Source organism: Petaurus breviceps, unplaced genomic scaffold (assembly GCF_028583685.1).
Source record: "Petaurus breviceps papuanus isolate PSGF00001 unplaced genomic scaffold, PetGlider_PUasm1.0 186, whole genome shotgun sequence".
Classification (NCBI taxonomy): Eukaryota; Metazoa; Chordata; class Mammalia; order Diprotodontia; family Petauridae; genus Petaurus; species Petaurus breviceps.
In genome coordinates this window covers 6,857,967-6,870,587 of record NW_027185798.1, presented here as the reverse complement: position 1 = coordinate 6,870,587, position 12,621 = coordinate 6,857,967, and the positions used below count along the sequence as shown (strand labels likewise).

Genomic DNA, 12,621 nt, shown 5'->3' with positions numbered 1-12,621 from the left:
AGTGGTTTTTCCAATGAGATATTTCACATTGCCTTCTATTTTTTCATTTGTTTGGATCTGTTTAATAGTATCTTGATTTCTCATAAAGTCACTGGCTTCCATTTGCTCCAATCTAATTCTGAAAGAATTATTCTCTTCAGGGAGATTTTGAGATTCCTTTTCCATCAGGAAAACTCGGGTTTTTAAGGCATTATTTTCCTCATTGGCTTTTTGAACTTCTTTTGCCATTTAAACTAGTCTATTTTTTAAATTGTTATTTTCTTCAGTCAGGCTGTTGACTTACTTTTCATGATTTTCTTGCATCATTCTCATTCCTCTTCCCAACTTTTCTTCCACTTCTCTTATTTCGTTTTCAAAATCCTTCTTAAGCTCCTCTATGGCCTGTAACCAATTCATATTATTGTTGGAAGCTTTTGGTGCAGGAGTTCTGATTTTGTTGTCTTCCTGCCATTCCATGTTTTGATCCTTTTTGTCCCCAAAAAAGGAATCCAAAGTTGGATTGCTGTGCTTGCTTTGCTTCCTTTGCTTGCTCATGTTGCCACTCAATTACTTGGCTTTTGAGCTTTTTGCCACAGTAGCACTCTGCTTCCATATTGCAGAGAGTTTTGTCCCAAATTGCTGACTTTTTCTCAGCTGCTGGAGCTATTAGTTGGCTGCCCTCTCTGAAGCCTCCACAAGTGCTTGCTCACTGCTCACACACCCCAGGACTTCCACTGACAGCAATCCAGATCCAAGCAAGTGGTTGCTTAGTCTCCCTACAATCTGCAGGCCAGGAGCTTGGAAGCAGCCACATGGCTGTGGCTGCCGCACCTCAGGTGCTTCACCTTCTGGGGGGCAGGAGCCATACCGTACTCCTGGACTCCTTGTTCCCAAAGTCTACACTGACCTCTCACTTTGTCTTTGGTATTTATGGGTTGATAATTCTGGAAACCACCATAGCTGCTGGTGATCTACTCTCCCCCAAATCCCTCCACGGCTGCCCTGAGGCTAAAACCACACTGTGATGAACATTTCCTGTCCACCTGCCAGGCTGTCTTCAGCAGGAGATTTGTTTCTCTCTGTCACTTTGTGGGTTCTGTAGCCCTAAAGTTTGTTTAGAGTCATTTTTATAAGTATTTGAGGTAGTTATGGGGGGGGTAGTTATGCAGGGAGTTTTCTTGCTTCTATGCTGCCATCTTGGCTCTACCCCTGTTAAATTTTCAATATGAGCATTTACACTTCCAAAGTCAGGGCTTGATTTATTATTTTGTTGATAGTCTAGATTCTAAAAAGTGATGGAGAAAATCTTATATTACAGATTAAAAATAAAAATATTTCATGTATATGGGGTTGTTTGTTTTCTTTCTTGGAAAACCAGTTAATAAGCACTTACCAGCACACCATCAGAGACAAAGACTCTTCTTCAAGACTCTTGAATTTCTTTTTGTGATGACAAAGAACTGAAAATTGAGGGGACACCTATCAATTGGGGAATGGCTGAGCAAGTTGTGATATATGATGGTAATGGAATAGTATTGTGCTAAAAGAAATGAAGAGCAGGATGCTTTCAGAAAAAGAAGGGAAGACTTATGTGAACTAATGCAAAGTGAAGTGAACAGAACCAGGAGAACATTGACATAGTAACAGCAATATTGTAACAATTATCAACTGTGAAAGACAATTCCAAAGAACTCAGGGTAAAAAATACTATCCACCTTCAGAGAGAGAGCAAGTGGATGAACTGAGTGCAGTTTGAGGTATGGTTTTTTTTTCACTTTCTTTATGTTTCTTGTTTGTGTGCGTGTGTGTGTTTCTTTTGTAACATGTCTAATATATATATTTTGCATGACTTCACATACATAATATATTGCTTGCCTTCTTGAGGGGTAGGAAGGAGGAAGATAATTTGGAACTCAAAATTAAAAAAAAAAGAATGTTAAAAATTTTTAATGTAATTGGGAAATATTTAATGAAATAAATTTAAAAATATATATATTTTAAAAGACTATTGAGTTTGGCTAACTTAGAAGTCTTTCAAAACACTTCTGCCCTGATGAAGTTTATGTCCAGGCTCCTAGAAGATTATTAACAGTGGCTATCAATTTGGTTACTAAATCCTGGTTAAATAGTTAAGAAGTAAAATTCACTGTGATTCTGTATTTAGCCTTTCTGTGTAGTCTGTATACTACCTGATCTATACCTAATGAATGAGAAAGATGAAAACTTCTCAGCCCATAAGTTTTGTGGGAACAAGCCAGAATTTTGGTTTCAGCTTTCCCCTCCCCTCCTGTACTACTGCCACATCAGCATTAAACCCCCTTCAAGGGTCTATCGACTTCCACCCTTGCTTGTGACCTTTTTCCCTCCCTTGCTTTGGCATCTACCAAATAAGGACATGAACAATACCTTGGCTCCCTGTCCCACCTCCCAGCCAATAAGAGATAGTGGCGGGCTTCTTTGTTTTTCGCCATTGGATTAGATTTCTTACCAAGACTGAGAGCCTGCCTCCCAGCTAATGGGAGAAGGGGGGGAACTTGACCACATTAGGGTATAAATTCTTGTTCTGTCTTTTGTAATATGCCTCATTCTGCTGGTTGATACTGGTGGATGGGACGTCCTCTTCTCTGGAAAACTGAATAAACTTCCTGTTCCTTCTTCAAGATACCTCTGACTTTTAATTTTTATGGGTAGGAGATTTTTGGGGTCCCTGTGTCCCACACACTAATTAATACTGTAAGCTGAATAATTCTTCTGCTTCTGCTTTGAAAAATTCCTTGGATTTTCATAGCTGTGACCTTTGGTATAATAAGTAATGTTTCCTGGGGATGTAGGGGGTTGGGGAGTTATGGAGCTGATGAGTGTAAGAAAATGGAGCCTAGGGGGGTGGAGGCAAGATGGCAGAGTAGAAACAGGACTTCCATGGAGCTTCAGCTTCCACCTTCCCCAATTCATGTAAAAAGGGGACTCTGGACAGACTTTGGAGCTACAGAACCCACAAAATGACACAGAGAAGCTAACCTCCCGCTGAGGACAGCCCAATAGGCTGGCAGGAATTGGCCAGCACAGCACTCTGGGAGCTAAGCCCAGCCCCACATGGAGGTTTTAGCCCCAGGGCAGACCTGACCAGCTGCTGGCTGGAGGGACTTCAGATCACCAGCAGCTGTGGCAGTTTCCAGAATTATCAACATATAGATACTAAAGACTAAGTGAGAAGTCAGTGCAATGTGGACTTTGGGACCAGTAGTTGGGAGTGTGTCTGCCTCTTCCCCCCCCCCCCCCCCGGGGGGGCAAGAAGCCGCTGAGGAGCCACAGCTGTGCAGCCGGCACCACGTGGCAGCTTCAGCTCCTGGCCTGCCGATTGTAGGGGGACCAAGCACCAGTCTGAGGGGTAATTGCTCTTGCTTTAGCCTGCTTGAATCTGGATTGCAGTCTAGGGTGTAGGTCTTGGGGTGTGTGTCCAGCTTGCCAGACTGTGTGGAGGCTTCAGAGAGGGCACCCAACTAATACCTTCAGCAGCTGAGAAAACCCCAGTGTTTGGTACGAAGCTCCCCTGTCTGGTGGTAGAGTCCTACTGTGGCAAAAAGCCCAGAGTGGCAACATGAGCAGGCAAAGGAAGCAAAATAAATAGAGTATTGCAACTCTACACTCCTCTTTTGGCAACAAAAAAGATCAAAGCATGGAACAGGAGGAAGACAGTGAAGTCAGAACTCCTGCACCAAAAGCTTCCAAGAAAAATATGAGCTGGTCACAGGCCATAGAGGACCTTAAGAAGCAAATAAGAGAAGTGGGGGAAAAATTGGGAAGAGAAATGAGAATGATGCAAGAAAATTATGAAATGAGAGTCAACAGCCTGACTGAGGAAAATAATACCTTAAAAAAAATAGACTAACTCAAATGGCAAAAGAGGCTCAAAAAGGCAATGAGAAGAATGCCTTAAAAAGTCAAATTTGCCAGATGGAAAAAGAATCTCAACAGCTCACTGAAGAGAATCATTCCTTCAGAATTAGATTGGAGCAAACGGAAGCTAGCGACTTTATGAGAAGTCAAGATGCTGTTAAACAGACACAAACAAATGAAAGAATAGAAGGCAATGTGAAATATCTCATCGGGAAAACCACTGACTTAGAAAATAGATCCAGGAGAGATAATTTAAAAATTACTGGACTACCTGAAAGCCATGATCAAAGAAAGAACCTAGGAATCATCCTTCAAGAAATTTTCAAGGAAAACTGCCCTGATGTTTTAGAACTAGAAGGCAAAATAGAGGTTGAAAAAATCCACTGATCACCTCCTGAAAAAGATCCCAAAAAGAAAACTCCTAGGAATATTATAGCCAAGTTCTAGAGTTTCCAGATCAAGGAGAAAGTATTACAAGCAGCCAGGAAGAAACAATTTGAATATTGTGGAAACACAGTCAGGATAACCCAGGATCTGGCAGCTTCTACACTGAGGGATCAAAGGGCCTGGAATAGGATATTCCGGAGGGCGAAGGAACTGGGATTAGAACCAAGAATCACCTACCCGGCAAAACCGAGTATCATGTTTCAGGGGAAAATATGGTCATTCAGTGGAATAGAGTACTTTCAAGCATTCTTGATGAAAAAACCAGAGTCAAATAGAAAAATTGACATCCAGATACAAGAAGCAAGAGAAGCATGAGAAGGTAAACAGGGAAAAGAAATCATAAGGAACTTATCCAACTATTGAACTATTTACATTCCTCCATGGAAAAACGATAATTGTAACTGATGAAACTTTTCTCAGTATGAAAATACTTGAAGGGAATAGAAATATATATATATATATATATATATGTCTATATAGGAGGGTATATGGGCATATGAATACATATGTGAGTGTGTGTATACATAGAGGGCACAGGACCAATTTAATAGGAAGGCATGGTACTTAAAAGGTGAAATTAAGAGGTGAGAGAGAAATATAACAAGAGGAGATGGGGAGAGATAGAATGGGGTAAACTATCTCATATAGAAGAGGCAAGGGAAAATGATTACAATGGAGGGGAAGAACAGGAAGGCAAAAAGGCAAAACCTTATTCTCATTGAATTTGGCTCAGGGAGGGAGTGACATACACACTAAATAGGGTATCTCACCCTACAGGAGAGTAGGTGGGAAGGGGATGAGAGGAGGGATGATGGAAAGGAGGGCAGGTTGGGGGGGAGGGAAGTTGGAAGCACCCACTTTTGAAAAGGGACAGGATCAAAGTAGAGAATAGAACAAATGGGAGGTGGGATAGTAGGGAGGGAAATAAAGTCAGTCTTTTACAATATATCTACTATGGTAATGTTTTGCATAGTTACAAATGTACAACCTATACTGAATTGCTTATCTTCCCAGTAAGGGTGGATGATAAGGGAGGAAAGGAATGAATCTGAAATTCAAAGTTTTAAAATAAAATGTTTAAAAATATATAAATACAATTATTAATACTATTTTACATGTAATTGGGAAATAAGATATACAGGCCTTGGGGCATAGAGAACCACCATGCCCTACTGGAAAATTCAAAGAGGGTATGGGAGAAGATATGGGAGAGAGCAAATCGGAGGAGGGGATATCCTGTGGGACTGTTATTTTGGGGCAGTGGGTAGGGGAAAACAGGGAAAAAAATTTATAATTCAAAATCTGGTAGAAATGAATGATGTAAACCAGAAGTTAATAAAGCATTTGAAAAAAAAAAAAAGAAAATGGAGCCTAAATCCCCCTGACTAGAAACATAATTCCCCTAGTAGAGGTCTGGTTTCTCTTGAACTGATCCCAGTCCATAAACCACAATGACCAAGTACCAAACAAGAAGTGATGTAAAATGGCAGTTTTTGCAAGACGTAGCCCCAGTGAGACTAGATCCCAGATAGCAAGAATTCAGTCAGTGTTTGCAAGTAACTGCCTGATTTAGTGAGCAATGGGAAGAGGCTCAGGTTTAGAGCTGTAAGGGACCTCAGAGGGCACCCCCTTTCATTTTACAAATGGGGAAACTGAGGCCCAGTTACTTGGGAGCTTGTGACTTGTCCAAAGTCACTATTTCAGAGCTGGGGCTTGAATCCTGGTCCTTTGGCTCAGTAGCTAATTTTCTTTCCACCATTATAGGCTGCCCTGACCTTTAAAAACATCTATATTAGCTGTCTCTCTGTCACAATAGCCTATTACTTCTACCCAATGTTAGGCTGCAGTGCTAAGAAGGCTTATTAGAATATTGTGAGAAGCCCCAGAAAAACTCCATCTCACTGTAAAAACCCAATCACTCACTCCCCAGCCTCTACCACACCCCAGTGTAGTGCGTGTGACAGTCTGTGATATTGGGAGGGAGGGGTTCCTCCCAGCTGTTTTCCAGACTCTGCACCTCCCTTCACACAGCTCTCAGCCCAAACAGATCCACAGATGGGCTCCATGCTGTGCAGAATAATGCTAGTTTTAGAGAAAAACCGTCTGTGAGATCCACCCAGCATGAAAGCAAATGACTTATCCCCTTAGGAATTTGAGAATTTGCTCTCTTGGCCCTTCCCTCTTTCATCTTGAATTAACTAATTAATTTCTAATCTAGCTTGGAATGACTTCTGGCTTCCTCAGGGTCTCTCCAAATTCTATATATTTCTTCAAAGCCAAGTTCAAATCCCACCTTCCTGATCAATGCTTTCCTGACTTTAGGGGTCCTTCTTATTGACCTCCTAGGGCACATTGGAACACTAAAGCCATGCAAGGGCCTGTTTTCTAGGTCGATGTATGTGGAGGGATTCATTCAACTGCTGTAGGCAAAGCACCTTGTTGAGTCTAGGAAGGCTAAAACAAAGCATGCCCTGGGGAGGCTCTTAAGATGGCCCTACTACAGATGTCTTCTGGAACCTCAGTCCTGGTGGACTTCTCAATAGCTGCCAGCAGCTATACTTATAGGATGGAGTATTTACTAAGGAGTTACTTGTGAGGTGTCCGATTGGTGAATGGGCAAGCAAATTATGGCAAAGGAATGTAATGGAATTGCTGCCGTTCACTCATGTTAGACTCTTCATGACTCTATTTGGGGGTTTTCTTGACAAAGATACTGGAGTGGTTTGCCATTTTCTTCTCCAGCTCATTCTCCAGATGAGGAAACTGAGGCAAACAGGGTTAAGTGACTTGCCCAAGGTCACAAGGCTAGGAAGGATCTGAGGCCAGATTTGAGCTCAGGAAGATGAGTCTTCCTGTTGTACTGACCTCATTGTTGAATGCCTGTAAAATTCAAACAGTCTACCTGCACAAAATCAGGAAACTGAATTGTTTTCATCTGGATTGTCTTAGGAAGATCCTGAAGATCACCTGGCAGGATAAGATACCAGACACTGAAGTCCTTTCTTGAACTAAACTGCCAAGCATTCAAACTCTACTGTAGACAGCGCAGCTCCAGCGTGGGCTGGCTGTGTTGTTTGAATGCTTATGAAAAAGACTATTTTATGGAGAACTCACACATGGCAAGCATTCACATGGTGGTCAGAAAGTGCTACAAGGGCACTCTCTAGGTTTCTCTCAAGAACATGAGAGACACTGGAACAGAACCACCCAATGCCCACATCAGAGAAGTGCCATGCTCTAGGAGCAAAGCTCACAAGGAACATGAGATGTGCAGATTTAGAGCATCTGTCCCAAATGTTCACACGGACAATTTGTGCCTGACCGGTGGTGGAACATTCTGAGCTCATATTGGTCTGATCAGCCACAATCCACACACTGTAACTTGACTTTAGCATAGTGATGTCATTTTGGTCCCCTTTGAGAACGTAGGACAATAACCAATTTGTGAGATCTTGGGATATTCCCAAGAAAGATCATTAGTGCCCAATAATCACTAGTAATGCGGTTATTAATCAAAGGCACTTGGGTCCTCAGCCCTTTAGTCTTCTAGGAAAGCATGGGCACTTTGGTGCAGGCATAAGGTGGGCCTTGTACCCCAGTCTAGAGTCCAGAAATCTGGGTCTCTGTCCTTATATCTGATTGCTGTTGGGGGGCAGACTCACAGGGACCAAATGAAGGAGGGATGTTAGGGACAGCCAATCAGTGAGTAGCCAGGACTACAATGCCCCTTAGTAACCCCAGGGGCATTGGGATTAAGAACATCTGCTAACCCTGAGTAATGTGATAAGAGGATATTTGTTAAACTGATCATATTTAAGAGAGACTAAATGAAGGTGGTTTCTACTAGAGGTGTCAAACTCAAATAGAAATGGATTTCTGCCACATTTTGATTTAGAAAACCACAGATTAACATCATTTCCATTATACTGTATTTTTATTTATTTTCTTAAACATTTCCCAATTACATTTTAATCTAGTACCTCTACTCTAGGGTAGATGAGTCTGATACCTCTGGCCTAAAGCAGCTACTAGGTACAAAGGAACTTTCCAGAACATGAGCAGGTGAATCAGTGGTCAAATATGGCATCAGCTAGAGCCTAGCAATAGACCAATTCTCACAGTATTTTGAGAACAATTGATACAACCTCCTCTCCATCCCCTCCAAAGTGTGTGCAGCATACTCTCTGACAAGTATCCACAGAACCCATGGGAATGTGGGCTCAAGTTTGGAGGACACATAGTAAAGGGGTACCTCTGGAAGTCCTTTCATTGGATCCTCAAAATGCTCTCCCTTAGGTGTGCTGTAGTTTTTCTGCAGGGCTCTTGGTAGCACCTTGAATTGGCATCCAGTCTGTCGGGAAATTCTCCAGATCTCCAAAATTCACCAGGTTCTCCTCTGGTGTAAAGTAGGGGTAGGTGCGGAGACACTGAGAGAAGCCAAGGCCTGGAGCTCTGCTCCCTTCAGGACATTCCTCAGGACTGTAGCTGAGGGTGTTCTTCTCTTCGCTCTCTTGGACCTCCTTTTTGGCTCACTCCTGACTCTCTGGACTTTTCTATTTCAACCTCAGCAGGCTCCTCACCCTGGAGATGCCTCTGCCCTCATGGCCTCCTTCTCCTATCAGTGAGTTCTTGATTAGAACCACCATTCAAGGAAGTGCACAGGTCATCCATGCTCACTTCTCTCCTGAGCCTCCAGACTTTTCTACCTTACCCCTACATAGGTTATGTATGATTTTCCTCCACTGGAATAGAAACTCCTAGAGGGTAGTGACTCTCTCCTCTCCTCCCTCTGTTCCCCCTTCCTCTCCTTTCTCTCTCTCTCTCTCTCTCTCTCTCTCTCTCTCTCTCTCTCTCCAGTGTCTGCTACTTAATGAGGATTCAATTTTATCTGTCTCCCCAGGTTCTGAGCTGGTTTTCTATGCCTCATAGGGCATTGCAAAGTTTCTTCAGTCACTAAGAACATTTTTTGTGCACATTACTCAAGTTGAACAAGAACTTTTAAATCATTTAGTTTAAAGCCTATGATTGGTTGGTTGATTTAGATGTGTTCTCAACTGGCTAAGGTTCAAGGTTGAGGAAAATTCATATTACGCTGCATTAATTATTTAATAATCGAGATCACATTTTTTCTTATTTTGTCAGATCCCATGTCTGAAGATCTTGTCTCTAGAGCAAGGTGATCTCCCAGGGCTCTCAAGGCTCTGCTCTGAACCAGTATGGGCTGGGCCCCTTCCAATCAGGATCCTGGATTCTGTTTACCCATAAACAGAAGCCTGCTAGAGCTAGGCTCTCCCCAGGAGATATGTCCCTAGTCGTTGTCCTTGCTTCCCTCCCCCGCCCCCCCAAAGATGGGGGTGATCTGGTTTACAAAGGGAGAACAAGATGGGGAGATCCCGATTGGGTTGGTTTTTTTTTTTTCCTAGCCAAAATTGCTAGAGGCAGCTGATTGGTTCCTAATTGGGTCTCATAAAGCAGCTAGCATTTTTTAAGTGCCACACCAGAAGGTCAGCCCACTTTCCCCAGCTGCAGACTAATACTATCACCTGAGGATTAGTCTTCTTCCCCCTATCACTCCCATACTCCCCCAAACCCTCTCTATTTAGTGAGGAGCAGAGAACTTTTAACCCACCTCCTCATTAAAATGTCCACTAAGCAGGATTGCCTTGCTTTTGCCCAGAGAGGTCCAAATGATGTACCTGAAGAGGGTCACCATAAAATGATGAGGTTTAGGCTGGGGTGCTCGAAACCCCAAAATACCAATACGCCGGGTCCTGCCAAATGAATTCGACTCCAGTCTTCTCTCAGCCAAAGAAAAGCAAAGTTCATGAAAAGTTCACCATATTGGGTAGATTCTTAAGGTTTGTATTGGACAAGAGGGCCAGAATCATGGGACACAGAATTATTCTGGGGCAGGTCATTCTATTGTGCTCTCACCCCAAAAGGAGACAAGTGGAGTTCTCATATACAGAAAGGTTGTGGGAGGAATCTGGGGATGGTCTAGGGGAGGAGTTTGGGGAGGGTCTTCAGGAGGAGTCAGATGAGGTCAGACTCCAGTAATGAGTTTGGGGAGGGTCTTCAGGAGGAGTTCATGAGGTTAGACTCCAGTAAATGAGTGATGAAGGGTGGAAAATCGCTGGAGGCTACCTGGAGATGACAGACAATGGTGGGCTAGGCCAGTTCTAGGGTGGAACTGGAGGATCAAGGGTGGGAACTAGCTGGACAATGTAGAAGGCCAAGCTAGTAACAAAGGTTTGGGCAGAGCCACAGTGAAAGGCTTTTGGTGTCATGCAAATGACTCATCAAATGGGATGATTCAATCAGAGTTCTAGGGGGTTCCCAGAGCCTCCACTTTACCAATGGTCATAGAAATATGAATGAAAAAAATTACAAAATAATCAAAATGCTGTGAAATTATGATTGGGCCTAGTCCCAAAGGAGAGCTAGGGGGGTAGGCCTCCCTTCTCTTCTTTATAGAGGTGGGGGACACAGGAGTGGAACCCATGGCAGATTTCTTTTGACATTTGTCAGCTTTGCAGATTTTTTTCTTTTCTATTCATTATTTTAAGAGATCACATTATTAGAGAAGGGAAAAGATATAAACTAGGCAATGTAGGTGATACAAAAGCAAGAAATGCCGATAACACTTATTTTTAGTAAAGAATACAGCAGAGTCCACCAGTTAAGAAGGGTTGGGGTGCTATTCCAGGCATAGGGAATAGCATGAAACAAGACACAGAGGTAGAGAACAGGGCATGCTTAGGGATATGGAGAATAGACCAGTTGGGTTGGAGCTTAGAGTCTGTGTTTAGACAGATGATGTGAAACAGAGCAGAGAAGGTAAGAAGGTGCCAGATGGTGAACCTGTCTCAAGTTCCAGGTTGCAAAGGCCCTGGAGGTAACAGGGAGCCAACTGAAAAGGTGTGAAAAATCCTAGGGGTGATACAACCAGACTTAGGGTTAAGAAAGATTTGTTGGGCAGAAGCGTGAAGGATGGGTTTACAGGAAAAGATATTAAGTTTGGTTTTGGACTTGTTGAGTTTAAGGTATTAATGGGTCATTCTATTCGAAGATGTCCAACAAGCAGCTGTAAGGCTGGAGGTCAGGAGAGGTTAGGGGAGATAGTAGATTTGAGTCATCAGCATAAAGAGGGTAATTAAAGCTGAGTGCTGATGACATCACCAAGTGATGTAGTTAATGGAAAGGGAGAAGAGAAGCCCACGCGAGACAGAATCCTGGGGGAACCTGTGATTAGGGGGTGTGATCTGGGGGCGGATCCAGCAAAGGAGCGGTCCGATAAGAGAACCAGAGGGAAGGGGACGTCCAGAAAACCTAGGGGGGAAGAGAGAATCAAGAGGGAGAGTTATGGGCAGTGTCCGGGGCTGCAGATGGCTCGGGGCATTGGGGGATCACTGGTCACTCTGGAGAGGGCAGTCTCGGGGGCACGATGAGGTCAGAAGCCGCGCTGCAGAGAGTTCACAAAGTTAGCCGAGAAGAACAAGTGAGCGGAGCCTGGAGAGGTGCCGGCAAGCCCACGCTCCAGCCTCCAGGCACCACGCGTCCTTCCAGCCCGGCTTCTGGTTTCTGTTTCTTGGCCCCGCCCACGGGGCGCGCCTCCCGAGCCAGCTCCGCCTTCCAGACCAGGAGCCTGGAGTGCGCACGCGCACTCGGGGCTCCGCCCTGCTCCGGAAGGGTCCGAACAGGTGAGGGTGGCCATCGACCTCGCCCTTGGGACTACAAGTCCCAGAGGGCCGCGCGCCTAGGCATGCGCATTGAGGGGCCTGCGGAGCGGCGACGCCGGAGTTTCAGTGTCTGCTTCCCCTCCCTGTGGGTCGGTCCCGTCCCTCGGCCCTGCCTCATAGCTGAGCCCAGCCTGGACTGGACCGGCCTTTGCTGCCGGCCAGGCTGAAGCCCAGTGGCCCCAAAGCAGCCTCGAGTCCCGGTAAGGAAGCGCCCGGCGCGGAAGGAACGGGCCCTGTCCCGAGGGCGGGGTGGAGAGGGGGCGGCAAGGGGGAGGCAGTGGTGGGGAAGGGGGGAGCCAGAGGAGGGGGGCCGGGTGGGGAGGGGGCGTGAGGGAGCGTGCTGGAGGGGGAGAGGGCATCAAGGAGGAACACCATGGAGAGGACTGGGGGAGGGGGCGGGGTGGGCTAAGGCGCTGCGAGGGGGAGGGGGCACCGAGCGGGGGCCTGAGGAAGAACGGGGAAGGGGCGGGGCGGTGGGGGAAGGGGACGGGGTGGGGAGGGGGGGGGGGGAGGGGAGGGGGGCGGGAGGGGGAGGCGTGGGTGGTGAGTGACGGTGGAG

At 45.1% G+C, this 12,621-nt stretch overlaps 1 protein-coding gene across 2 annotated transcripts in view; it reads left to right on the top strand.

Annotated features, from left to right (window-relative positions):
- The first annotated feature begins 11,976 nt into the window (after window positions 1-11,976).
- DTX2 (deltex E3 ubiquitin ligase 2) overlaps window positions 11,977-12,621 on the top strand; it is a 51,057-nt gene continuing 50,412 nt past the window's right edge. For both annotated transcript variants that reach the window (XM_069089453.1, XM_069089452.1), the window contains exon 1: window positions 11,977-12,262. The gene's annotated coding sequence lies outside the window, so the exon portion shown is untranslated. The remainder of the gene's footprint in view (window positions 12,263-12,621) is intronic.